Below are 25,292 nucleotides of genomic sequence, written 5' to 3'. Positions count from 1 at the left end.
AATATTCGTGGTTTTGTGGCACAACTTTTATGAGCTCGACCCCAATCGTTGGCCGCTGGGTGGGCTAGTGTGCGCTGGTATGGTCACCGTCTCCCTTGCGTGCCTCTGTCCCCATGACGCCTGTCATCTGCCGTGTATGCTTGACTAGTTTTGTCACTTTGCGACTCATCATAAGCTTGCACGGCCATAGATTCTATTGCTAGTTATACCCCATAACGATATTTCCCCTCCCTCCTCCCCTCCCTCCCTAACCCGGAGGTTGTGCTTCTTGCCACCAGTGCCCAGCCAATCAGACCGGCAATGGTTCCTGGAAGTTCTACCTTTCAGCCAATGGAGTGCGGCAATATCTGTTACACTACATTTCCCAGACCCCCCGTACAGAGCGGCGCTGGTGTGCATGCGCTCTTTCACTCGCCCCGAGTACTAGCCAATGAGGAACGGCATTTTATCGCACTACAGTTCACAGAAAGAGCTGCGCAGGCGCGCATGCGCTCAATCACTTATTCATTTCAGTGCTCCTGAAGCGCTGTAACCTAATACCTCCCTCCTTTTCAACACAATCTACCAGTGTCACTATTTGTTACTATAGCAACCTCCCAGCATCTTATCTAAAAAATACATTAAAGTTAATTAACCTATCCGCATTTCTCTTGCCCTTTCCAGGGCCAACCTGGGGTATAGTCCTTACATTGACAAAACATCATTATTACATACATTGATTTTAAAGAGACATATATTGATTTTAAATAGACATGCCTATCAATTACATCTTTAAAGGGATACTGTAGGGGGTCGGGGGAAAATGAGCTGAACTTACCCGGGGCTTCTAATGGTCCCCCGCAGACATCCTGTGTTGGCGCAGCCACTCCCCGATGCTCCGGCCCCGCCTCCGGTTCACTTCTGGAATTTCTGACTTTAAAGTCAGAAAACCACTCCGCCTGCGTTGCCATGTCCTCGATCCCACTGATGGCACCAGGAGCATACTGCGCAGACACAGACCATACTGGGCTTCTGCTATACACTCCTGGTGACATCGGCGGGAGCGAGGACACGGCAACACAGGCGCAGTGGTTTTCTGACTTTAAAGTCAGAAATTCCAGAAGTGAACCGGAGGCGGGGCCGGAGCATCGGGGAGTGGCTGCGCCAACACAGGATGTCTGCGGGGGACCATTAGAAGCCCCGGGTAAGTTAAGCTCATTTTCCCCCGACCCCCCTACAGTATCCCTTTAAGGAAGACGCTAAGCTGTCCCCATTAGCAGCCAGTGTTAAAATTAATATCTAGATAGTACATTCCATATTCTCTTATGGCAGGTCCTTTGCCCTACCCCCCCTATAATCTTTATAAACAAGTGTATTAAGTTGTGCCACTATTAACTTGTGAGCAAACAATACTTTTTTTTTGTAACACTGTTTTTTTATTGCATCGTTCAACATAGGAGTTACATTGCAATATAAAAGTGAACAAATAAACAGATATATGCACTTCCATTTTGTATGGTTTGTTTTTCCTCCTTTTTAACATAATCAAATATTGAAAATAACTTTTAGGAGTCCAACTTAGTGGCACATGAGGACCACACCTAGGAGTAAATAAAGAGTCTTAAAAGATTGTAGCCAGCTTCTTTAGACTGTTGGAGTGGGGGCTGAGCTTCGGGTGAGTCCTTCGAAAGAGGAGGAGATTAAAGTTCTAATCGTACATTGAGTCTGGATTAACACAGGTGGGTATAACAGTGAGAAGGGAGCATAAGAAACCAAATGTTCCTAAAGAGGGGAGATCGATAGTGAGTCACGGTGTTCAGATAGTTTGCTTCTATTTATGTCAGTTAGTGAGCAGAAGGTGTGAAAGGGTCTCAAACATTCATTTATTTCTTGTAAAAAACAGAAGACAGTTAAGACCATTATACCTCATTAAAGGTTTAATTAGGTCCCGTTCCAATGCTTGTTCTTTTTTGTTAAATGAGATTTGTGATTCAGGGGGGCAAATTGTCAGGGGAGAAATGCACCCAGGGGTCCCATATCCTATGAAAATTAGTTTCTGTGTCCCTTAGGGAGGCAGTTAGTTGTTCCATGGATTTAGTCCAGTTTATTTTAAGTTTAATTTCAGGGATGGTAGGTGGGGCTATTTTTTTCCATGCAGATGTAATAGAGAGCCTGGTGGCAGTTAAAATATGAGAAATTAAACGCATAGTGGGTTTGGGTACTTTCGGTATAGGTTTACCTAGTAGCATAAGCAGTGGGCCCAAAGGAACTGAGACGCTTGTGACTTGTATAATCAGATTCTGTACTTCTTTCCATAGGGGTGTTATCGAGGGGCAGGACCATAGAATATGTTCTAGTGAACCTTTATAACCACATCCTCTCCAACAGTTATCCGGAGTATTGGGGTATATTCGAGAGAGTACTTCTGGGGTTAGGTACCAGTGGTATAGAATCTTGTAGATATTTTCTTTTATTTGGGTGCACATGGAAGTATGACGTGCATTCTCCCATATATCAGTCCATTCCTCCAAGCCAATGTTTATAGAAAGAGCCTTTTCCCATTTTTCCATGTATGAGTGTGAGGGAGAGAGATTTCCAGATTTAGTCTGGAGAAGGACATATATCTGAGAGATAAGACCTCTCTGGTGTCCTGCATGAAGGCATAGTCTCTCAAAAGGTGTAGAGGAAGAGAGTGAAGTTTTTTTTTTTGTATATTGTTGAAGGAAATGCGTTATTTGATTAAGTTCCATACTGATTTGAGGGGTAAGGGGGATTTTTTCTCCTATCTTAAGCCGAGAGATTAAGTTCCCGTTCGCAAAATCAGACCAATTATTCAAGTTGAAATATCCATGGTTAAACCATCTAGACATAAAGGGTTTTGAGAGTCCCGGAGGAAAGGAAGGGTTACCCAATATAGGGAACAGTGGGGAGGGCGAAGATCTCAGGTTGGCTAAGGGCATAACTGATCTCCATATTCGGATAGTGAATGAGATAGTAGGGAGAAGGTTGGCCTGAGGGATTTTGGGGGGGGGGGGGGGGTATCTGACCATATAAATGAGGCCAAGGATAATGGGAGGACACTAGTGGCTTCAATTAGGCCCCATTTAGAAAAAACCCTAAAGGTGGACCACTCTGTCAGCTGTCTGAGGTGAGAAGCCTGATAGTAAGCTTTTAAATTTGGGAGTCCCAGGCCTCCTTGTTCTCTCAGAGAAGTGAGGACAGTTTTAGATACTCTGGGTTTTTTGTGATTCCAGACAAATTTTGAAAATTCAGACTGTAACCTAGACAGCTGAGATGAGGGGACTTGTACTGGAAGGGTTTCAAAAAGATAGAGTAAGCGGGGTAGTATGTTCATTTTCAATGAGTATATTCTTCCAATCCAAGATATTTTGTATGCGGTCCATTTGTGGAGGTCCTGAAGGATTTTCTGGATGAGTGATGGGAAATTATGTTTATAAATTGTGGAGTAAGTTGGGGTGAGGTTAATTCCTAGGTATTTTAAGGTTTGGGACTTCCATCTGTAGGGAAAAGCTAGCTTTAATGATTTTAGTAGGTGGGGAGGGAAATTTATTGGAAGGGCTTCAGTTTTGTCCTTATTAAGTTTAAAACCAGAAAGGAGTTCATACTCATTTATTGTATTGTGAAGAGCAGGAAGTGAGATCAAGGGGTTCATGATGGATAGTAATATGTCGTCCGCGAAAAGCGATATTTTGTATTCGGATTTTCCTTGGGGTATTCCTTTAATGTCAGGATTAAGCCTGATGGCTGATGCTAAGGGTTCTATGCTAATGGCAAATAGGAGGGGGGATAGAGGGCACCCTTGCCTAGTACCGTTTTGTATTTTGAATGGTTGTGGGGAATTAGAGGGTAACTTTACTGTTGAGGAGGGGGCAGAATATAGGAATCGGAGCATTGTGATGAATGGGCCTTCAAAGCCTTGGTGTTTGAGAACATGGAATAAGAATGGCCAGGATAGTCTATCGAAGGCCTTCTCTGCGTCCAAGCTTAGGAGCAGAGAAGGCTTCCGACTCCCATTCATAATGGAAATGAGATCAATTGCTCTCCTGGTGTTGTCACCAGCCTGTCTCCCTAAGATGAACCCCACTTGATCGTTGTTGATTAATTGTGGTAAGATGGGGTTTAAGGGGTTAGATAGAGTTTTTGTAATAATTTTAAGGTCTGAGTTTAAGAGGGAGATGGGTCTGTAGCTTTGGGGGAGTTGGGGATCTTTACCTTCTTTAGGAATTACTGTTAAAAGGGAGTTTAGCATAGAAGAGGGGGGAGTTTCCCCTTGCATAATATTATTAGCTAAGGTGCAGAGATGGGGTAGCAGGATGTCTTTAAATGTTTTATAATAAGAGTAAGGGAGCCCATCTGGTCCGGGGGATTTAGAGGATGGAAGTTGTTTAAGGACTCCTGCAAGTTCTGTAATGGTAATAGGAGAATTAAGTGACGTGCAGTGAGTTTCTGTGAGTTTCGGTAGGTTTAGGGATGAAAGGAAGGTGTCCACTTTAATAGAATATGTAGAGTTTTTGGACTGGTCAGGGAGGTTGTACAGTTGTTCATAAGTGGAAAAGATTTGGGAAATGCTTTGGGGATCATAGTGTGTGGTACCAGCTATATCTTTCATTGAGTATATTATTTGTTGCGAGCTTTTAGGGTTCAGTTTCCGGGCTAGGATGGTATGGGGTTTGTTGCCCCTTTCAAAGAAAAGCTGCCTGGTCCATCTAAGGCTTTTCTCAAGATGAGTGGTCTGAAGAGAGCGTATGTCTAGTTTAATCTGTTGCATAGCTTGGAAATGATCTTGTATGGGGTTAGTTTTGTATTTTGTTTGAGCTTGGGATAGAGCTGCTTGGAGGGATAGTAGTTTTTGGGATGAGGACTTTTTACGCCTAGAACTCTCAGCTATGAAATGTCCCCTAATAAAAGCTTTGTGCGCTTCCCACAAGATACCATATGTTGAGACCGAGTCCTTATTTTGCAGAAAGAATGACCGCAATTCCTCAGTAATCTCAGGTATTAGGTTTTTATCTTTTAATAGTGTTTCATTTAGTCTCCAGTTCATGGGCTTATGTGGTGTGTGCGTCCAATCTAAATTCAGGGTGACACTCTGATGGTCCGACCAAGCCGTTGGTATGATCTCTGATTGTAGAAGGGAAGGAAGTAGAGTAGAATTCGAGAAGAAGTAGTCCAGACGTGAGTGCGATGCGTGTGGTGGGGAGAAAAAAGTATATTCTTTTTGCGTAGGATTACAAACCCTCCAGAGATCTATTAATCTATATTTTCTCATTAACGCCCTGAAATTACGAGAGTTACGGTCATGCGTGGGATTTATGGTAGCTCTGTGGGAAACACTCCTATCCATAGTAGAGGAGAAGGCTAGGTTAAAGTCACCTCCTATAAGGAGGGTACCAGTTAATGCTTTATGTAGTTTAATGAGGAAGGAAGATAAGAAAGAGACCTGTTGCGTATTGGGTGTATACACATTTGCCAAGGTGATGGGTTTTCCCGCCAGAGATCCCCTTAGGATAATATAATGACCTTTAAGGTGGCCATACACTGGCCCGATTCCCGGCCGTTTCGACAGCAGATTCGATCCTGGGATCGAATCTGCTGCCAATCGTTCGCGGTAAACGCCGCCGACGATCCGATTTCCTCCCGAAATCGGATCGGTCCGTCGATCGCGCCGTGCGGGAAATTACCCTCGATCGCCCGCGGGTAAAGTGCGCGTCGCTAGCGGCGGCCGATCCGATGAAAAATACATTACCTGATGCGGGCTCCCGGGCGTCTTCTCCGCATCTTCTCAGCGCTGCACCCGCTCCATCCCGGCGCTTCCTGGGTCACTGCAGTGACCCAGGAAGTTCAAATAGAGGGCGCTCTATTTGAACTTCCTGGTCACGGAGTGACACAGGAAGCGCCGAGATGGAGCAAGAACAGAGCGGTGCAGCGTGGAGAAGATGCACGGGAGCCAGCGTCAGGTAATGTATGCGCGGGGGGAGGACAGGCGGCAGGAGCAGCTGAACAGATTGTGATCGGTTTCAGGCTGAAATCGATTCACAAACTGTTTGCAGTAAAGGCAGCCATACGATCCCTATCTGATCAGATTCGATCAGATAGGGATCTGTCAGCTGGTCGATCTGATGGCACATCGACCAGTGTATGGCTGCCTTTAGGATCACATATTGTCTTTGTTACCTGTAGGGGAAGGTTTTTTTTGCACAGGATAGCCACTCCCGCTCATTTGGTAGTGCTTGAGGCTAGATAAATCTCTGAGTATAATTTGTCTCCTAATCTAATTGTATCAGACGAGCGGAAGTGGGTCTCCTGTAACATGGCAATGTCGACATCCAATCTTTTAAGATCTCTTAACAGGGAGAACCTTTTTTGGGGGGAGTTGAGACCCTTTGTATTTAGAGTGATAAGCTTAACCATTGTCCAACATATAGGAACTGGGGTTTGATAAAACTAAAGCTGAACACCGTGACTCAAAGGGGAAAGAACCATGAAACCTAAAAGGGAAGAAAATGGTTAACAAAAACATAAACATTACCATCCAAAACCATAGATAGCCACTGCGCAACCTGTGGCCGCAGATACGGACAACCCAAAGTGGTTGTCTGGATGAGGAGACCCCGGGGATACCTGGGACCCGGAGGAGACAGGTAGACCCGGGTGTAAACCTCTGAGGGCGGATGCTGGAGCACCAGGACCGTTGTCCAGAATTCTACAGCCCGTATTACGTAAGACAGCTAAGAGCCGGATATAATAGAAATATTACAAGTATAGTAATAAACCATTTATACATCAATGAGTATACCCCGCAAGCAAACTAGTGGTTAAGTGAATTTTCTCATAGAGCAGAGAATTTTGTGCTATAGATTGTAGAATATGGATACGGTTTGTGTCCTGATTAAACATAAGAAAAAGGATAACTTCAGGAGATTAGCTTGGGAGAGCTTCCATGGATTCCGAGTCCTGGGTATAAGTGAGGCTGCGGATTGGGGCCTTGGTCCACTCTGATATGTGGCGAACCTTCCTAGGAGGGGAGAGCACCGTAGGAGAGCGGAGATATTGGGAGGAATTCGGTGGTGGGGGTCTTAGGCCCATCTGTTTGAGAAAGAGAGGGGCATCATCTGGATCCGTAAGTGAGAAAGTCATTCCGTTTCTTGTGACGATAAGACGGAAGGGGAAACCCCATTTGTAGGGGATGTTAGAGTCCCTTAGGAGCTGTGTGATGGGTTTAAGGGCCCTACATTTAGCCAGCGTTATAAGCGAAAGATCGTTGAAGACTTGTATGTCATCTCCTTTATAAGAGATTGAGGGTGTTTTGCGTAGTGCACCTAAGATGGCTTCTTTAGCTTCGTAATAATGCAGTCTAATGATAATGTCCTTTGGCCCCCTAGAGGCAGCTTGTTTTTCACTTAGAGACCTATAAGCCCTATCCATTCGCCAAAGTTCATCTGGTATGTCTGGAGCGATTGTTTTGAAAAAATCAGTGAGATGGGCCTTAATTTGGTCCGGGGTCACAGATTTAGAGATCCACCTTTATTCTGAGATTTTGTCTCCTCTCCCTGTTTTCCAGGTCCTCGTGAGCAGTGCGTAGGGATTTACAGTCAGATTGGGAGAGCTGTTGCTCTTCTTCAAGATCTGCTTGTTTCTGTGCCATAGCGTCATATTTATCCTCTAATGTGTTAACTCTGTTCCCCAGACCTGTAATGTCAGCTTTTAGCTCTTTTACTGCTGAGAGCACGAGCTGCTGTAAGGATTCATGCAGAGTTTGCCAATGTCTGTCCAGAGCAGCTTCTAGAGCTGCGTTTGTGACTGGGGCTGTGTCGGAGCTTGCCTGAGCCTGTTTGCCCGGAGGATCAGCGTGCTCTGCCTGTCCGGCGCCATCTTGGTTACCTGGGGGGCGGACAAACCGATCCATCGTGCCCTTCTGTGCCGCTGATTTAGGTTGCGGTTTCGGGGGCATCTGTTGGAGGAGAATCTCCGCTTTTAGATCCGGTAGGTGCCGCGCTCGGGAGGCTTTGGGAGGCTTGATGCGGCTTAGCGGACAGTGAGGCGGGCTGGAGCTCCTGGATCAAGCGGCCATTCCGGAAGCGCCGCGCATGCGCCCTCGCAAACAATACTTTTAATAACCGTATTAACCACTTCTGGATTCTGCAGATGCTTATCTATGCCCCTGCCATAGATAAACGTCTGCAGTATGTTTGTTTACCGTCGCCGCACACAATCGCCGCATGTCTCCCGTCCGAAACCGTCACAATCCTGTCCCTCCATGATCGGGATACCCGATCACTGTGGCTGTGATGACTCACAGCTTTCTGCAGTGCCGTGTAACAAAAATCCCCCCAGAAACAAAATGTAAACATTTTGTTCCGTGTTAGATTTACTGAACACAGAACTCCAAAAAGTAAAAATACATCCAAAAACCGTCTAATACACTAACCTATAGGAGAATTAAATAGGGTTTTTTTCAATATTTTTAACCTCTTCCTCCGCACCCCATAGTTACCACAATAAAACACTTGTAAAAAAAAAAAATAAAAAAAAAATACACCATTAAAAAATATATATATAAATGGTTACCTTAGGGAATTTGTTAATATGTATGTCATTACTGTGGATTTTGTAATTAAAGTCTTGTAATAATTATTATAATTCAAAAAACACTAAACGGAAAAAAAGACACCTTTATTTCCAAATAAAATATTATTGCCATACATTGTACTAGGGACACAATCTAAACGTTGTAATAACCGGGACAAATTTGCAAATAAAATGTGTCTGTTTCATCATCAATAGCACATTTTATTTTTAAACTACAATGGCTGAAAACTGAGAATAGTGATTTTTTTTTTCATTTTTATTCATTTTCTACTTCGCCCTTGCAAAATACACATAAATAAAATAATGGTTAGCAAAAAGTACTGCCCAGAAAAAGCCTAGTTTGTCCTGCAAAAAATAATATATAGATCATGTCAGTGTGATAAGTAGCAATAAAGTTATTGGCGAATGAAGTTGCTCTGGTCCTGAAGGTGAAAAAACCTGTGATCCTGAAGTGGTTAAAATAAAAAGGTAAAAAGTAACTGAACATTAGGTCCCCTAGTGCCGACTATCAGGGTGCATTTACACGTTAATCATTGCTCAGAAAACATACCAGTTCTGTGTCTGCATTAAGTCCCTTAGGTTTCAATGTGTTAAGTAGATAAATCCACTTTGTTTCTATTTGGGATATTTCCCTAACCATATCCCCCCCTCCCCTCTCCAGGGTCTCATGGCCTTTTCAACCCCAGAAAAAGACAACAGTGATGTGTCTCTGTTGTGTGCTGCCTTGAAGTGGGCTGACAGAGTATGGCTCATCACACCTTTTCTGATGTTCCAGAGATGTTCCCCTATTCTCGCTTTTAGGGGTCTGGTGGTCCTTCCTATGTATTGGAGCCCACACAGGGGACCAGGCCAGATATATAAGATATCTGTCATTACATGTGATGAAATCTCTTATTTTCATTCTTTTGTTGTTCGAATGTCCGATGACATGTTCTACTCTCCTGGGTTGGGCCTCTCTACATCCCTTACAGTCCCTACATGGGAAGAACCCCGGTTTTTGCCAACCTTCAAACTTCGGTTGCCCCTCCATGGTTCCACGCAACTTGGAGCCAGATCATTTCTAAGGTTAGGTGCTTTTCTATAAATAAATTTCGGCCTGGATGGCAGTATTTTCCCAGTTCCGCATCTGATAACAATATTTCCCAGTGTTTATTTACAATTCCCTCCACCTGTTTATATTGAGCATTAAATTCAGGGATCAAAGCATAATTGTGTGTACCCCCCATCTTCCCCACCCCTAACCCGATTGACCAACTCAGTCCTACCCCGTTGTCTCACTTTTTGTATCTCATCATCCAGAAATTGTTCCTCGTATCCTTTTTCCATGAACCTATTTTTCAAAATAAGTGATTGGGCCTCGTAGTCTGCTAGATTTGTGCAGTTCTTCCTCATTCTCATGAACTGCCCTCTAGGTACATTCTTAATCCACTTGGGGTGATGCCCACTTTTAGTGGAAATATACCTGTATCTATCAGTAGCCTTAAAATATGATTTTACTGTGATTTGACCTCCCACAACTATTATGTTTAAATCTAAAACTGTATAACTTCTGTGCTACATTCATATGTCAACTTGATATTCAAATTATTATCAAGTGCCTCAAAAAACTCTTTTAATTCACCCCTGGTCCCCTCTCAAATAATAAACAGGTCATCAGTTACCTTCTCCAGGTGAGGAGCCCCCTTGAAATACTAAGTGCCAATATTTCCTCCTCCCACTTCCCCATGTACAAATTAGCGAGGCTGGGTGCAAATCCAGCCCCCATTGCACATCGCCTGTGTTGTCTATAAAAGTTCCCCTTGTGCCAAAAGTAGTTTTTGTGCATTGCAAACTTCAAAATTTCCATAAGAAAATCAATCTGCTCTATGTGTAATCCCCCTTGTTTAATCATGTAATATCTAACTGTCTCTATCCCCTTATCCTGTGGGATACTAGTGTAAAACGATGAGACATCAGCCGTAATTAGCAGTGTCCCATCGCTCACCCCAATCCCCTCAATTTCCTGTATTGTGTGTTTAGTATCTTTTAATATGCATGGAAGTTAATTAACCAACGGCTGGAGAAAGGTGTCTAGATATTGCCCCAGTCTGTGGGTGACTGACACTATTCCGCTAAGGATTGGCCTTCCCGGGGGTTTTATGGGGTCTTTATGAATTTTAGGAACTTGGTATATTACTGGAATTCTGGGCACATTGGGTATCAAGTATCTTAACTCGGCTTCCCCCAAGTATCCTGCCTCTAGTCCTCTCCGTAACATAGTTCTCAATCGATTCATGTATACATGTGTGGGATCCCCTCTGAGTTTTTCATCAGTGTCGACATCCTGTACCAACCTAATTAAAAACAATGGTGCACAAGCCAGCCTGGGGCCCTGGGAACTCTCACTGCCCGGGGCCCCAGAACCAGCATGCAACACCATATGTGAGTCAAGCCAAGCCCTGGAGCTGCCACCCCCAGGAGCCTGTCCCCAACTGCTCTGAGACTTACCAAACACACAAAGGGAAATACTCACTTCCCAAACAGTTCTCTGCTGCTTATATAAAGCCTGCAGGCTGCTTGTAGGACAATAAGAAGTGCACACACACGTTACACCTAGTCTGCAGTAATCAATTAAGCAGAGGCTGAGCAAATTCAGCCAGTCATTGGAGAGGGTTTCAGTTGCATATAGACAATGGCCATATGGCCAGCAGGGGGCACCAGCGTGCAGGATATTCCCTCTCATCTGCCCCCGCTCCTAACTAAACTGCATGGGAATCTACAATACAATTAAAAAGAATGGTGCACAAGCCAGCCTGGGGCCCCGGGAACTCTCACTGCCCGGAGCCCCAGAACCAGCATGCAACACCATAGTAGTGAGTATTTCCCTTTGTATGTTTGGTAAGTCTCAGAGCAGTTGGGGACAGGCTCCTGGGGGTGGCAGCTCCAGGGCTTGGCTGCGCTCACATATGGTGTTGCATGCTGGTTCTGGGGCCCCGGGCAGTGAGAGTTCCCAGGGCCCCAGGCTGGCTTGTGCACCATTGTTTTTAATTTTATTGTAGATTCCCATGCAGTTTAGTTAGGAGGGGGGCAGATGAGAGGGAATATCCTGCACGCTGGTGCCCCCTGCTGGCCATATAGCCATTGTCTATATGCAACTGAAACCCTCTCCAACGACTGGCTGAATTTGCTCAGCCTCTGCTTAATTGATTACTGCAGACTAGGTGTAACGTGTGTGTGCACTTCTTATTGGCTTACAAGCAGCCTGCAGGCTTTATATAAGCAGCAGAGAACTGTTTGGGAAGTGAGTATTTCCCTTTGTGTGTTTGGTAAATCCTGTACTAACCTATCCAACTCATCCCCATATTGGGCTTTAGTAAGGATCACCACCCACCCCCCTTTATCGGCTGGTCGGACCACCAGTCCCTTATTTTCCAGTAAGTCTCTGGCTATATTTTTCACCTCTGGATATTGCTTATCTGGTAATTCTCCAATTTCATTATTAACCAATTTTTTAAAAGCCCCTATGGCATGAAACCCAGTTTCTTGGGGATTAAATGTGCAATTATTCTTAAGGGTGGTATGTTTATATTGTGTTGGCACGCTCCCTAGTGTATTGGCTCTATTGTTTGGCCCTTCCTTTTTCAAGTAGTATTTTTTAAGGTTCAACTTACGGGTAAACCTCTCAATATCAATAAATGTAGTGAATTTATTCAATCCCTGTTGTGGTGCAAATTTGATGAAGGTTTAGCCAATACACCAGGGGGTGTGCCAAAACAATATAAACATACCACCCTTAAGAATAATTTCAGATTTAATCCCCAAGAAACTGGGTTTCATGCCATAGGGGCTTTTAAAAAATGTGTTAATAATGAAATTGAAGAATTACCAGATAAGCAATTTCCAGGGGTGAAAAATATAGCCAAAATAAGGGACTGGTGGTCCGATTGGCCGATAAGGGGGGGGGGGGGGGGGTGATCCTTACTAAAGCCCAATATGGGGAAGAGTTGGATAGGTTGATATAGGATGTCGACACTTATGAAAGTCTCAGAGGAGATCCCACACATGAATACATGAATCAATTGAGAACTATGTTACGGAGAGGACTAGAGGCAGGATACTTGGGGGATGCCGAGTTCAGATACTTGATACCCAATGCGCCCAGAATTCCAGTAATATATCAAGTTCCTAAAATTCATAAAGACCCCATAAAACCCCCGGGAACGCCAATCCTTAGCAGAATAGGGTCAGTCACCCACAGATTGGGGCAATATCTAGTCCACCTTTCTTCAGCCGTTGGTTAATTCACTTCCATGTATCTTAAAAGATACTAAACACACAATACAGGAAACTACTTTTGGCACAAGGGGAACTTTTATAGACAACACAGGCGATGTGCAATGGGGGCTGGATTTGCACCCAGCCTCGCTAATTTGTACATGGGGAAGTGGGAGGAGGAAATATTGGCACTTAGTATTTCAAGGGGGGTCCTCACCTGGATAAGGTACATAGATGACCTGTTTATTATGTGGGAGGGGACCAGGAGTGAATTAAGTGTTTTTTCAGGCACTTAATAATAATTTGAATATCAAGTTGACATATGAATGTAGCACAGAAGCTATAAACTTTTTAGATTTAAACATAATGGTTGTGGGAGGTCAAATCACAGTAAAATCATATTTTAAGGCTACTGATAGAAACTGATATATTTCCACTAAAAGTGGGCATCACCCCAAGTGGATTAAGAATGTACCTAGAGGACAGTTCATAAGAATGAGGAGGAACTGCATAAATCTAGCAGACTATGAGGCCCAATCACTTATTTTGAAAAATAGGTTCATGGAAAAAGGATACGAGGAACAATTTCTGGATGATGAGATACAAAATATGAGACAACAGGATAGGACTGAGTTGGTCAATCGGGTTGGGGGGGGGGGGGGGGAGACACAATTATGCTTTTATCACTGAATTTAATGCTCAATATAAACAGGTGGAGGGAATTATAAATAAACACTGGGATATATTGTTATCAGATGCGGAACTGGGAAAAATACCGCCATCCAGGCCCAAATTTATTTATAGAAAAGCACCCAATCTTAGAAATTATCTGGCTCCAAGTTGCGTGGAACCATGGAGGGGGCAACCAAAGTTTGCAGGTTGGCAAAAACCGGGGTTCTTCCCATGTAGGGACTGTAAGGGATGTAGAGAGGCCCAACCCAGGAGAGTAGAACATGTCATCGGACATTCGAACAACAAAAGAATGAAAATAAGAAATTTCATCACATGTAATGACAGATATGTTATATATATGGCCTGGTGCCCGTGTGGGCACCCTGATAGTTGGCACTAGGGGACCTAATGTTCAATTACTTTTTACCTTTTTATTTTTATATGGCTATTACAATTATTGTTTGGTAACAAGTTAATAGTGGCACAACTTAATACACTTGTTTATAAAGATTATAGGGGGGGGTAGGGCAAAGGACGAATTCACTTTTTTTGGTGCATATGACAAAGGTCCTGACATAAGAGAATATGGAATGTACTATCTAGATATTAATTTTAACACTGGCTTCTAATGGGGACAGCTTAGCGATTTCCTTAAAGATGTAATTGATAGGCATGTCTCTTTAAAATCAATATATGTCTCTTTAAAATCAATGTATGTAATAATGATGTTTTGTCAATGTAAGGACTATACTCCAGGTTGGCCCTGGAAAGGGCAAGAGAAATGCGGATAGGTTAATTATCTTTAATGTATTTTTTAGATAAGATGCTGGGAGGTTGCTATAGTAACAAATAGTGACACCGGTAGATTGCGTTGAAAAGGAGGGAGGGATTAGGTTACGGCGCATCAGGAGCACTGAAGCGTATGGGTGATTGAGCGCATGCGCGCCCACGCAGCTCTTTCTGTGAACTGCACTGCGATAAAATGCCGCTCTGCATTGGCTAGTACTTGGCGCGAGTGAAAGAGCGCATGCGCGCCAGCGCCGCTCTGTATGGGGGGGTCTGAGAAATGTAGTGTAGCAGATATCGCCGCACTCCATTGGCTGAAAGGTACAACTTCCAGGTACCATTGCCGGTCTGATTGGCTAAGCACTGGTGGCAAGAAGCACAACTTCCGGGTTAGGGAGGGAGTGGAGGAGGGAGGGGAAATATCGTTATGGGGTATAACTAGCAATAGAATCTATGGCCATGCAAGATTCTGATGAGTCGCAAAGCGACAAAACTAGTCAAGCATACACGGCAGATGACAGGCGTCGTGGGGACAGAGAGGCAGGCAAGGGAGACGGCGACCATACCAGCGCACACTAGCCCACCCAGCGGCCAACGACTGGGGTAGAGCCCATTAAAACACTGTGCCACAAAACCACGAATATGCTTGTGAGTGCAAATTTCTTTTATTATTAAAAGTTTTTACAGTTTTACGCTATGGTGGTTCCGATTATGTCTTTTGAGGTGCAATGATCCTATGAGGAGGTGTTAACAGCGAACAGGAAGTGCTCTGTGTGGCAGGGGGCGGCCAGATGACCCCATAGGCGCTGGTGACCCATCTAACAGAGGGTCATATATATTCGGTGAGTGCCCACTGCTTGGGGTGTGGTGGTGGTATCTCACTGAAGTGACATTTTATGATGGCAACCTGCTGAAGCACTACTGTTGAATGGACTGATGGTCAAAATACTGTTTATGTATGAGGACTGATCCCATAGGAGCAATTGAGCACAGCTTGTATGAACAGTGGATATTGATATTATTTGAGGCAGCGCACCACCAGTTTTATACATCCCTGTTTTATATATATCAGTGCAGTATTTGTATTGTTTTTAGCTAGTACAAGTGTCCGGCACCCCCCGATCCCCCAATCCAGCCAGTTTATACATTACCCAGCCTGGCCCCAGCGATCGTCGCAGCCTCCCCGGACAGCTCCGGTTTTCACTATGGGGAGGATCACACATGACGTTGCCGACGTCATGTACAAACCCGATCCTCCCCATAGCGAGACCGGAGCTGTGCAGGGAGGCTGCACGATCGCTGGATCCAGGCTGGGTAATTTATAAACGGTGGGATCACAGGGGATTGCTAGCTGCGTGTAACTTCCGATCGCCGCCGCCGATCCGCCGCTACCCGCAGTGCCGCGCAGCCCCCCCCCCCCCCCAGACCCCTTGCGCACCCTGGCCAATCAGTGCCAGGCAGCGCTGAGGGGTGGATCGTGACTCCCTGTGACGTCATGACGTCGGTGATGTCAACCCGCCCCGTCGCCATGGCGACCGGGGAAGCCCAGCAGGAAATCCCGTTCAGAACGGGATTTCCTGCTTACTCTGATCGCCTAAGGCGATCAGAGTGGGTGGGGGGATGCCGCTGTGCTGCGGCTATCATGTAGCGAGCCCAGGGCTCGCTACTTGATTTAAAAAAGAAAAAATTTAAAAAAAAGTGCTGCGCCCCCTCCTGGGCGATGCAATTGTATCGCCCAGAGGGTTAAAGAGAATCTGTACTGTGAAAATCTTACATAAATAAAAGTACCAGCTTGTTTGTTGTCTTCTCCTAGCCCCCTCTGTGACATTTTTGCCACTCCCTGCTGCTTTCTTGGTGATAAAATCACTGTTTTATTCATTGTTTTTGTAAACCATGAAGATGGCTGCCGAACAGGAAATACATCATCAAAGCAGGTGCCCATTTGCCAAGGCTCCTCTCAAACGTGACTTGACTGCTGGAATATTTCTCCAACTTGTTGCCTTAGCTGCTTGTCTGGGCTTTGAACTGATCTCTCTGCACTCACAGCTGTTCACCCGGTCACAGACAGGCTGGCATTGAGCAGAAACCTTGCATGTGTCTCATACACAGAGCAAACAATCAGAGCCCCGTGCATAACTTCTCCCTATCACAGCAGGAGCAGTGCATTCCTCCCTGGCTCGACCAAGCTTGACAAAGCATAGAAGATTAGATATATTACAGAGACAGTGCAACTAGAAAAGGCTGCAGTAAGCCAGAGCACATTAGAACAGGTATAGGAACTTATAGGATAGAATAAATAAGGGTGATTTTTTTGTTACAGTCTCTTTAACTCCTGGGTTGCTTTGGCTGAATGTTTTAAATCATCTTCCATCTGTATCATGAAATGCTACCTAATCAATTTGACTGCATTCAGCTGGATTTGGACAGACAGTATTCCTCTGAACACCTCAGAATTCATTCAGCTTCTTCTGTCCTGTGTCACATCATCAATAAATACTAGCATCCCAGCACCACTGGCAGCCATCACACTGCCTTCACTGTGTTTTTTTACAGATTATGTGGTATGCTTTGGTTAATGAGCTTTTCCAAGCCTTCTTCATATGTTTTTCGTGCTATCGTTCTGGTAGAGGTTGATCTTGGTTTCATCTGTCCAAAGAATGTTTTTTCCCAAAATAGTGCTGGCTTTTTTAGATGTTCTTTAGCAAAGTGTAACAATGTAACCTTTCTATTCTTGAGGCTTACGAGTGTCTTACTCCCTCTGTATTTACTTTGATGTAGTCTTCTCTTAGCGGTAGACTTGGATAACAATATGACTTAACCCCATGGATAATGGTGTTCTCTTGGTTGGCTGTTGTGAAGGGGATTCTCTTCACCATGGAAATGATTCTGCAGTCATCACCACTGTTGTTTTCTATGGACATCCAGGTCTTTTTGCCTTGCTGAGCTCACCAGTGCTTGCTTTCTTTCTCAGCATATATCAAATTGTAGATTTTGTCACTTGTAATAGTAATTTCTCAGATTTTTTTTCTCTCCGATTTTTTTTTTCTTTTTCTATTTTCGCAGTCTAAGGATGTTTTTTTTTTTATCCTGCATGGGCAGCTCCTTTGACCGCATGTTGTCTGTTCACAGCAAAATTTTTTATAGACAAGGGGGGAAGAAGCGCAACATGGCCGCGTGAGTACGTGTTCTTTTGGAGCTCTTGGCCACGTCTATGCTAGAATTGACTATTCTGGACATTAGACCTAACTTTCTCCCCTTCTGATTACCCGTTGTCGTATGGCAAGTAGGTCTGGCAGGAAATAGACAAAGAAAAGAATGGGAAAGGGCTCCAGAGAATTTGTAGATCAGTTTTTCTCCCCTGTGTCCACCCGTAGCGGTGCTTCCAAAATGTCCACTGCACAGTCCTCCAGCTCATCTCCTTCGAGCTCACTGGGCTCCTTAAAAAACAGTGCCTTAGACGAGCTGTGGGCTTACCTGAGAGAGATGCCCACCAAGCAGGACATGCAACAACAAATGGAGCAAATTGTATGCTCCACAAAGACAGACATTGCCTTGGTGCTCCAGCGGGCGTCGACCCTGGAGTCTGATGTGTCGGATCTCCATTCCAAGCTAATCACCCTTAAGGAAAGAGATGGTCGTCAGCAGCTCTTAAACAGCTCACTACATTCCCAGATGAAAGATCTGCAGAACCGGAGCCGCCATAACAACATCTGGGTACGAGGCCTACCAGAAGCCACGAGGGCTGAAGATCTTAATCCTACCCTTTAAGTTATTTTCAATGGACTGCTGAATCTGCCTGTGGACCAGGCGATCAAGCTAGATCGAGCCCATGGTGCAACCACTCAGAGACGTAATTTGCACAAATTCGCGTTGAAGGAGACCATCATGGCGTCCGCACAATCTACAGGAACTATAGATTTTGATAGGGCCTCAATCTCTCTCTTTCAGGACCACACCCTATTTATGCTTGCACAGTAACAAGCCCTGAAGCCTTTTATGCAGGGGCTACATATAGATGTGGGTTCCCATTTCAGCTCCAGGCGCGCATGGAGAACATCTCAAGCACTCTGCATCATCCAAGGGAATTACCACAATTTTGGGGGGCAATTACACATCCTTTCTTTTGCTGTGCCTGAATCAGATTCAGGCCTCTTGGAGATTCCCAGACCGCAACATCTACGCAGACAACGGGGCCCTGCTGATGAAACCACATGATTCATATTATCCGGGACACGGTGATAGCCCACCTTCTGTGAACCCTCTGCCCTTCTGATTTCTTCCAACCTTATTGTGGAGCTATCATCCTCTCAACAGAGATGTCTGTGCTACAACATGGTAACTATATTATTTCCTGTTTGCCCCTTTGCCTTTCACATTCCTGGGAGCCGATTTTTACCAAACTCTTCTCCCCTGATGACCACTGGCTTTGGTTTATTTCTTGATCCTGTTGACCCCCCATTCTTTATACCCTTAGTGTGCAGAATGGCTTGCCTACAACCCTGGATTAAGCCCCATGGGGTTTTGGCTTCACACACCTCCCTGCCTTGGCTCATGTGAAGGTGCCTCTTACGAGCATTCTGTTTGTCCCAAGGGTTCTGTGTTCAGGCTACAGCTCTTTTCTGAGTACCCCTTGTGAGCTCATCGCTCATATTTCAAATATAGTATATTGACTCATGTGGACTCTCTTTGTGAGCATATTGCCTGCACCAAGTATACCATACATAATAAAAACCATCACATGCATGGGAACATGCGAACATACTGCCTTTATCAACATTATCTATAGGTGTTGGATGTGGGCACTGGCTCCTTCGTGGATACGCCTCGTGAGCATACTGTTTGCACTAACAGACATCTGTTTTGTCTTAGGCTTATATATGGACACCGTTTGTGAGCGTACTGTTTGCTTTTTTTTTTTCAAATTCTTTCAAGACAAAGAAAAGAAAAACAAATAGCAAGGAAAGACAGAAAAACAAAAAGAAAGAAGAAAAGAAAAAAAAAAGACATACCAAAACAAGACATACAGAACCTCACTTTCACTCATACACAAGTTTGCTTCTGCTTCCCACCACGACCTAGGACCAAACCCCTTTCTGTACGCATATTGTTATATCCTACAACTTAATCTACCCCCTATGACTGCAGTCATCGTAATCGCATCACTCGTCTATATTCGGCTGATCTGGTAAACTTTTCCCAACTTTCACATATTAACTTAAATTGTTCTTCTTTACCATTAATGGAATGAGTCAATGCCTCCATGCGTTGTATATAAAGAATCTCCCGGGAACCACTCAACTACTGGGGGTGCCAGATGGGACTTCCAATATCTTCCAATCAGAATTCGAGCTGCATTTATCATGTGACAACATAAGGTTTTCCTATATTTATTCACACTCAGATCATTATGGTGTAGTAAAAAAAAAGCTGGATCATCTTTTGGTATTATATTCATTATTTTAATAACATAATTTCTTACTCACATCCAGAAATCCCCTATCCTTGACCAGTCCCAGAAGATATAAAAGAAAGTGCCCTCAGCCTCCCCACATCGCCAACACATTTTATCTATGCCCTCATACATCTTGTTAAGCCTAACCGGGGTCATATACCATCTGGAGAGCACCTTAAACCCCCATTCCTGTATCCTTGCTGAGATTGAAGTTTTACATGTACTATTGTACATCTGTAAAGGAGTAGTTCAAATCTTCCTGCCAGTTTTGTCTTAAGTTGGATAGTTTGGTCTTCTCTGTCCAATAGTTCTCTATATATTTTAGTTGAAGCTTTCCTAGTCCTCTGTGCAGAACCACACATATTCAAACCTTGAGCGATCGCTAGAGAACTCTTCCTTCTTGCCTTTTGATAGTACAAAGTTATGTATTTATATCAATTTCCACCAGTTAAGGTTACGGCACTTATGTTCTTCTACTATCTCAGTTAATGATTTCCATTCCTCCCCCCTCAACAGTGTACCTGCTCGGATCTCACAGTCTAAGGTATTCAGGGGAAGCCTGCTCCCCCTTCCTGCGCTGTGCCCCCTCCTGCCGCTGAAACCTATAGACCTGGCTACCTATTCTGGGGACACCTATAGACCTGCCTGCCTAAACTGGGAACACTTATAGACCTGGCTACCTTTATTGGGGAGGGACACCTATAGACTTGGCTTACTAAACTGGGGACACCTGTAGACCTTGCTAACTAAATTGGGGACACCTGTGTAGACCTGTCTACCTATACTGAGGACACCTATAGACCTGTCTACCTATACTGAGGACACCTATAGACCTGGCTAACTAAACTGGGGACACCCATAGACCTGGCTACCTAATCTGGGGACACCTATAGAACTGGCTAACTAAATTGGGGACACCTGTAGACCTGGGTACCTAAACTGGGACACCTATAGACCTGGCTACCTATAGTGGGGGCACCTATACCTTGCTACCTATACTGGTGTCACCTATAGCTAACTACCTATACTGGGGACACCCATAACTTGCTACCTATACTGGGGACACCTATAACTTGCTACCTATACTGGGGACACCTATAACTTGCTACCTATACTGGGGACATCTATAACTTTCTATCTATACTGGGGAAACCTGTAGCTAACTACCTATACTGGGGATGCCTATAGCTAACTACCTATACTGAGGACACCTATAACTTGCTATCTATACTGGGGGTGCCTATAGCTAACTACCTATAATGGGGACACCTATAACTTGCTGCCTATACTGGGAGCACCTATAGCTAACTACCTATACTGGGGACACCTATAGTTGGCTACCTATACTGGGGGCAGCTATACTCAGGCGGTAGGCCCTTCATATGACACTTGCCTTAGGCCCTGCATGCTCTCCACTAACTTACTCTAATAAGGCCACCCAGCATTGCAGGCAGTAGCACCCAACCCTCCCCAGCCAGCACTGACTACCTAATACTGATGTATATGGGCACATGGCTACTTAATTCTGTTTTCTGGGGAACATGGCTACTTAATTTATGTATACAGGGCCAATTTGGCTACTAAATTATTTTATTTTGGTGCACCTGGCTATTTATTCTATGGCACTTACATTGTAAGGCACTTGCTACTTAGTTATTTTATCTGGAGGTGTGTGACTAAATATTTTTATTTAGCAGCATTTGACTACTTGATGAATAATCATGATGCATGTAACTACTTGATTATTTTATCTAAAGTTTATCTGGTCAGACCCACTCTCTGTGAATAGCACCACTACTTATTTTGTGTATTTTTGGGTCTGTCCATGACCCATCATGACCACGCCCATGTTCCAGTGCATGGCCACACTTGTTGTTTTTTTTTTGCTAGCCACCTCCCTATCATTTACTGTCCTCAGAAGAGCTCACAGTCTGTTCCCTACCATAGTCAGTCTATTATCCTGCGCAGAATTTCTTGGGAACATGCATATGTGAGCCCAAAAGGTGGCGTTGGGGAGGGGGGGGGGGTGGTAGGCTGAAACTTATCTGGTTGGCCCTTAGTGTCCCAGTCCGACCCTGCACACAGAAGTTTAAAATACAGAATGCGGTATTTTCCCGACCAGATTTTTTTTACCGCACAGACTTTTATGAATTGACCCCAATTTGTTGTTTTTGTTTTTTTTTTAAGTTTATCCATATTGTGCAATTGGTGAACTAAGTGATACCTCTGTTTACTATATAACTTAACTCCCATATTATTTGTAGTCAGCAAAATCAGTGTATTACATTACTTTTTTTCCTATTATTTAGTTTAGTAATCTATTCACAAAAGGATAAACCTGCTTCTTGGTAACCCTTTTTTTTTTTTTTTCAAATTGTCCTTATAGCAGCATAGAAAATCAAGTGGTTGTAGAAAAATATATAGACATAGAGTAGAAAAGATAATAACCACAGTAGTAAAAATTACAATCTAGAAATACATATGCAAGTTAACATTGAAAATAATTTGTACACATACCATCAGATAAAGTAAGCATATGAAATTTGTAGGGCTTATCAACCAGGCCATATATTCAACATAAGCCCAATATGAAAAAAAACAGAAAAAACCCAGGAAAATAGGAAAAATAAGGAAGGTATAGCTTGACAACCTGTTTGAATCACTTTAGCCTATGAGTTAAAAACTGTGAGGAATCAGAGAGGAGCAGGTTCTATTACCTCAAGGAAGAGGCCACATAGCCTGAGCAGCACCCCAGTCCCCCAGATCCTCCCACCAGAGAAAGCAGTGGGAATGTGCCCACATAAACTATTAAGGGGGGAATTAAATCAGGTGAATGGTGTAAGAATCTATACGTTGGTTGCTATTGGCAACAACACTTCACCTTCGTTCGGCACCATATCACAGGAAGTGTGATAACTTGACTCTCATCTCAGCAACAGCATAGGAGATAGGACTTCTTAGACATCATCAAAGTTTCAGGAGTTTATTCAGTAAGCAGATATACAGATGCTTATCTCTACATGTTGTTACATCTCAGCGAAGCAATTAGTCTGTAGTAAGTCCTCTTTGCATTACCTTGCATACTTGATCTATCTCTAATAGCTAGATCAGGCCTCTCTTATGTTACGTCTGTACTACGTGGCACTTAGGCCTAAATACAGCATAGAGTTAGATAAGATGACAAAACATATTACAAATAAAAGTAGGAATAAGTCATCAGCCAGCAGTCAGAAGTGGCTCTCTGGAGCCCGTCGGTAGCTTTAATACCGACCTCTAAAGAGTTAAATGTGACATCATCTGAGCAGGGACGTATCTATAACTCATCGCCTGCTATTGGCTGATAAAACCTTGTGAAATAATGACAGGCACATTCTTTACTGTGCATGCACGAACTATCACCTAGTTCTAAAACAAACATTGTTTAATGTACTGGACTCTTGTTTTCCTTCACGAAATATGCAAACACTCGATGTTTACAGAACAGACTGCCTCAATGTCTGCCCATCGGGCCTAGATAAGCTCTTTAACCTTGGCTGGTTTTGTGTAAGACACAAAACCATATTCCAGTGTTTCTGGAAATGCTGCTTAAAGGGAGACTCTGCAAATCAAGTATTTTAACTAAACTCAGTTAAAGTAACTGAGGCCTACGAATTCAATCATATAAAACTTAAATTCTAACAATCACCCCTGAAAAGGCTTGATCTGCATATCCCTTCTACTCAGACAGCTCCCGTTTTCTTTTCTTTGTTTCACTTTTCGATGCACTTGCTCACACACTTTCTCTGCTCTAGGCGGTTATCCCTGGGAGAGAGAGCAAGACCTCTTGGCCTTCCTGTAACCAGGCTATCTGGAGATGCCCTACTTCTAGGTCCCTATATACCACATTCTCAGCGTTTGCGTCACTTACGTATCCCTTACAAACTTGCATGATCATGAAAAGTGAAACTTGTTTGTCTGTTAAGCAACGGAGCAGTGCCAGGTGTCTTCTAAAAGAACGCTTTTAAACAATCAGCTCCATCATAGGTACTGCTGAAAGCTATACACCTAACCTTGTATGTCGCTTAGCTTGGAAATATTGGCTTATGAGATTGTTTATCTGGCACCAATCTCTTAACCATGTTGATTTGTTGGCGTAATTTCACACAAAAACTCACCTGATGCCTATGATTGTCAATCCCCATCATTACGACTAGTGAGTGTAGAAAGAAATCTTGAACTGCAGAGGCCCAGTCCGAGTGTCCCTGGAACATCGCCAGAAACCTTCTCCACCAGGTCAGACTGGAACTCACCTGATTATATTTGTGTTCAACCTCTTTAAGATCCCCTTTATCATGATGAAATATCACCTCTAGTTTAGTGTTCTTTTGTTTACCTGTTGTAACAAAGCGTGGTCTTGTGTCAAAACCTGTACCCATTTGTCCCATGGTGTGTTATCCCTCAGGATGGGCACTTTCTGTGAAGCTTTGAACTTTAGAGTTCTCTTAACAATTTGAGGAATAACGTAGTGAAACCTTGACGACTGGATCCATATGGGATCTCCACTCACACAATAAGTTCCCCTTTGGAGATCAACCTTGTCGGAACAATTATAAAAATGTACCCTAAATGTGTCGGTAGACCTCATGTTTAAAAAACAAACTTTTCCTTCAGCCACCGGAGATATTGGTTTGGCTTTAGGATGGATCTCTTGAATGGCAGGTGCGCATTCTGTGCTATTGAACCCTCATGCTTCCTCACTCCATCTGACTTGCCCCAGCAAACACAGGTACTTCTCTGAGAATTGCCAGCATGACGACAAGTCTACTTGTTTCACCTCACCGTGGGTTTTTCCATCAGTAGGAACTAAGGAAGTAGCGGTGCATAAAGAATTGTTGCACCCTTTCCACCTGTTTACCCAGACATCTCGGTGCCTCCATGCAAAAGATCCTTTCCCAGGAAAATCGATAAATCTCTCCTTGTCAAGTCTCAATTGTAAAGGAGTTTTACCTTCTGATAAGGCTTGAGCCATTATCTTAAAATCCGCTGTTAAATCACTCTGCATAGACAGGCATGCTGTTTCCCATGCTGTACCGCTAGCATGTGCAATCATCTTCTGAAGAATTATTTGAATGTGCCTTTGAGTGTAACCCTGAAATTTATATGTATTGTGCGTTAACTGTTCCAAAACCAAGTTCAGATGATGTTGGGTACCCACATTCTGTTGTCCCAATGTGCCTAATTGTTAAATGACCTCTGTCATACCTTCTATGTCTACACTGTTTGCTACCCCCATTCCAGCACCCATGCCTCCCAAGATTGTATCTGCTAAATCCCGGGACCTTCTTCTGGCTACACTATTCCCTGTAGAATGTGCCCATGACATAAAAGGCTACTTTTTACAACTTGATGTGTATCACATGACGGTAGGTGGGGTTCCTGGGTAGTAACTGGCAGGGTGACCACCTGAGCATTAGGAGTCATGGGAACATCCACTGTTACTGTCACTGTTCCCCTTCTCATTATGCAAGATCTATTTGGACCTTTAAACTCTAGGGACTGT

The 25,292-nt window shown here is 43.8% G+C and overlaps 1 protein-coding gene across 1 annotated transcript in view; it reads left to right on the top strand.

Moving 5' to 3' along the window:
- VPS41 (VPS41 subunit of HOPS complex) overlaps positions 1-25,292 on the top strand; it is a 1,049,902-nt gene that overhangs the window by 44,556 nt on the left and 980,054 nt on the right. The window lies entirely within an intron of this gene.

This window comes from Hyperolius riggenbachi, chromosome 5 (genome assembly GCF_040937935.1).
Source record: "Hyperolius riggenbachi isolate aHypRig1 chromosome 5, aHypRig1.pri, whole genome shotgun sequence".
NCBI classification, from domain to species: Eukaryota; Metazoa; Chordata; class Amphibia; order Anura; family Hyperoliidae; genus Hyperolius; species Hyperolius riggenbachi.
The sequence above is the reverse complement of the archived record's forward strand: the minus strand, read 5'-3'. Positions and strand labels throughout refer to the sequence as shown.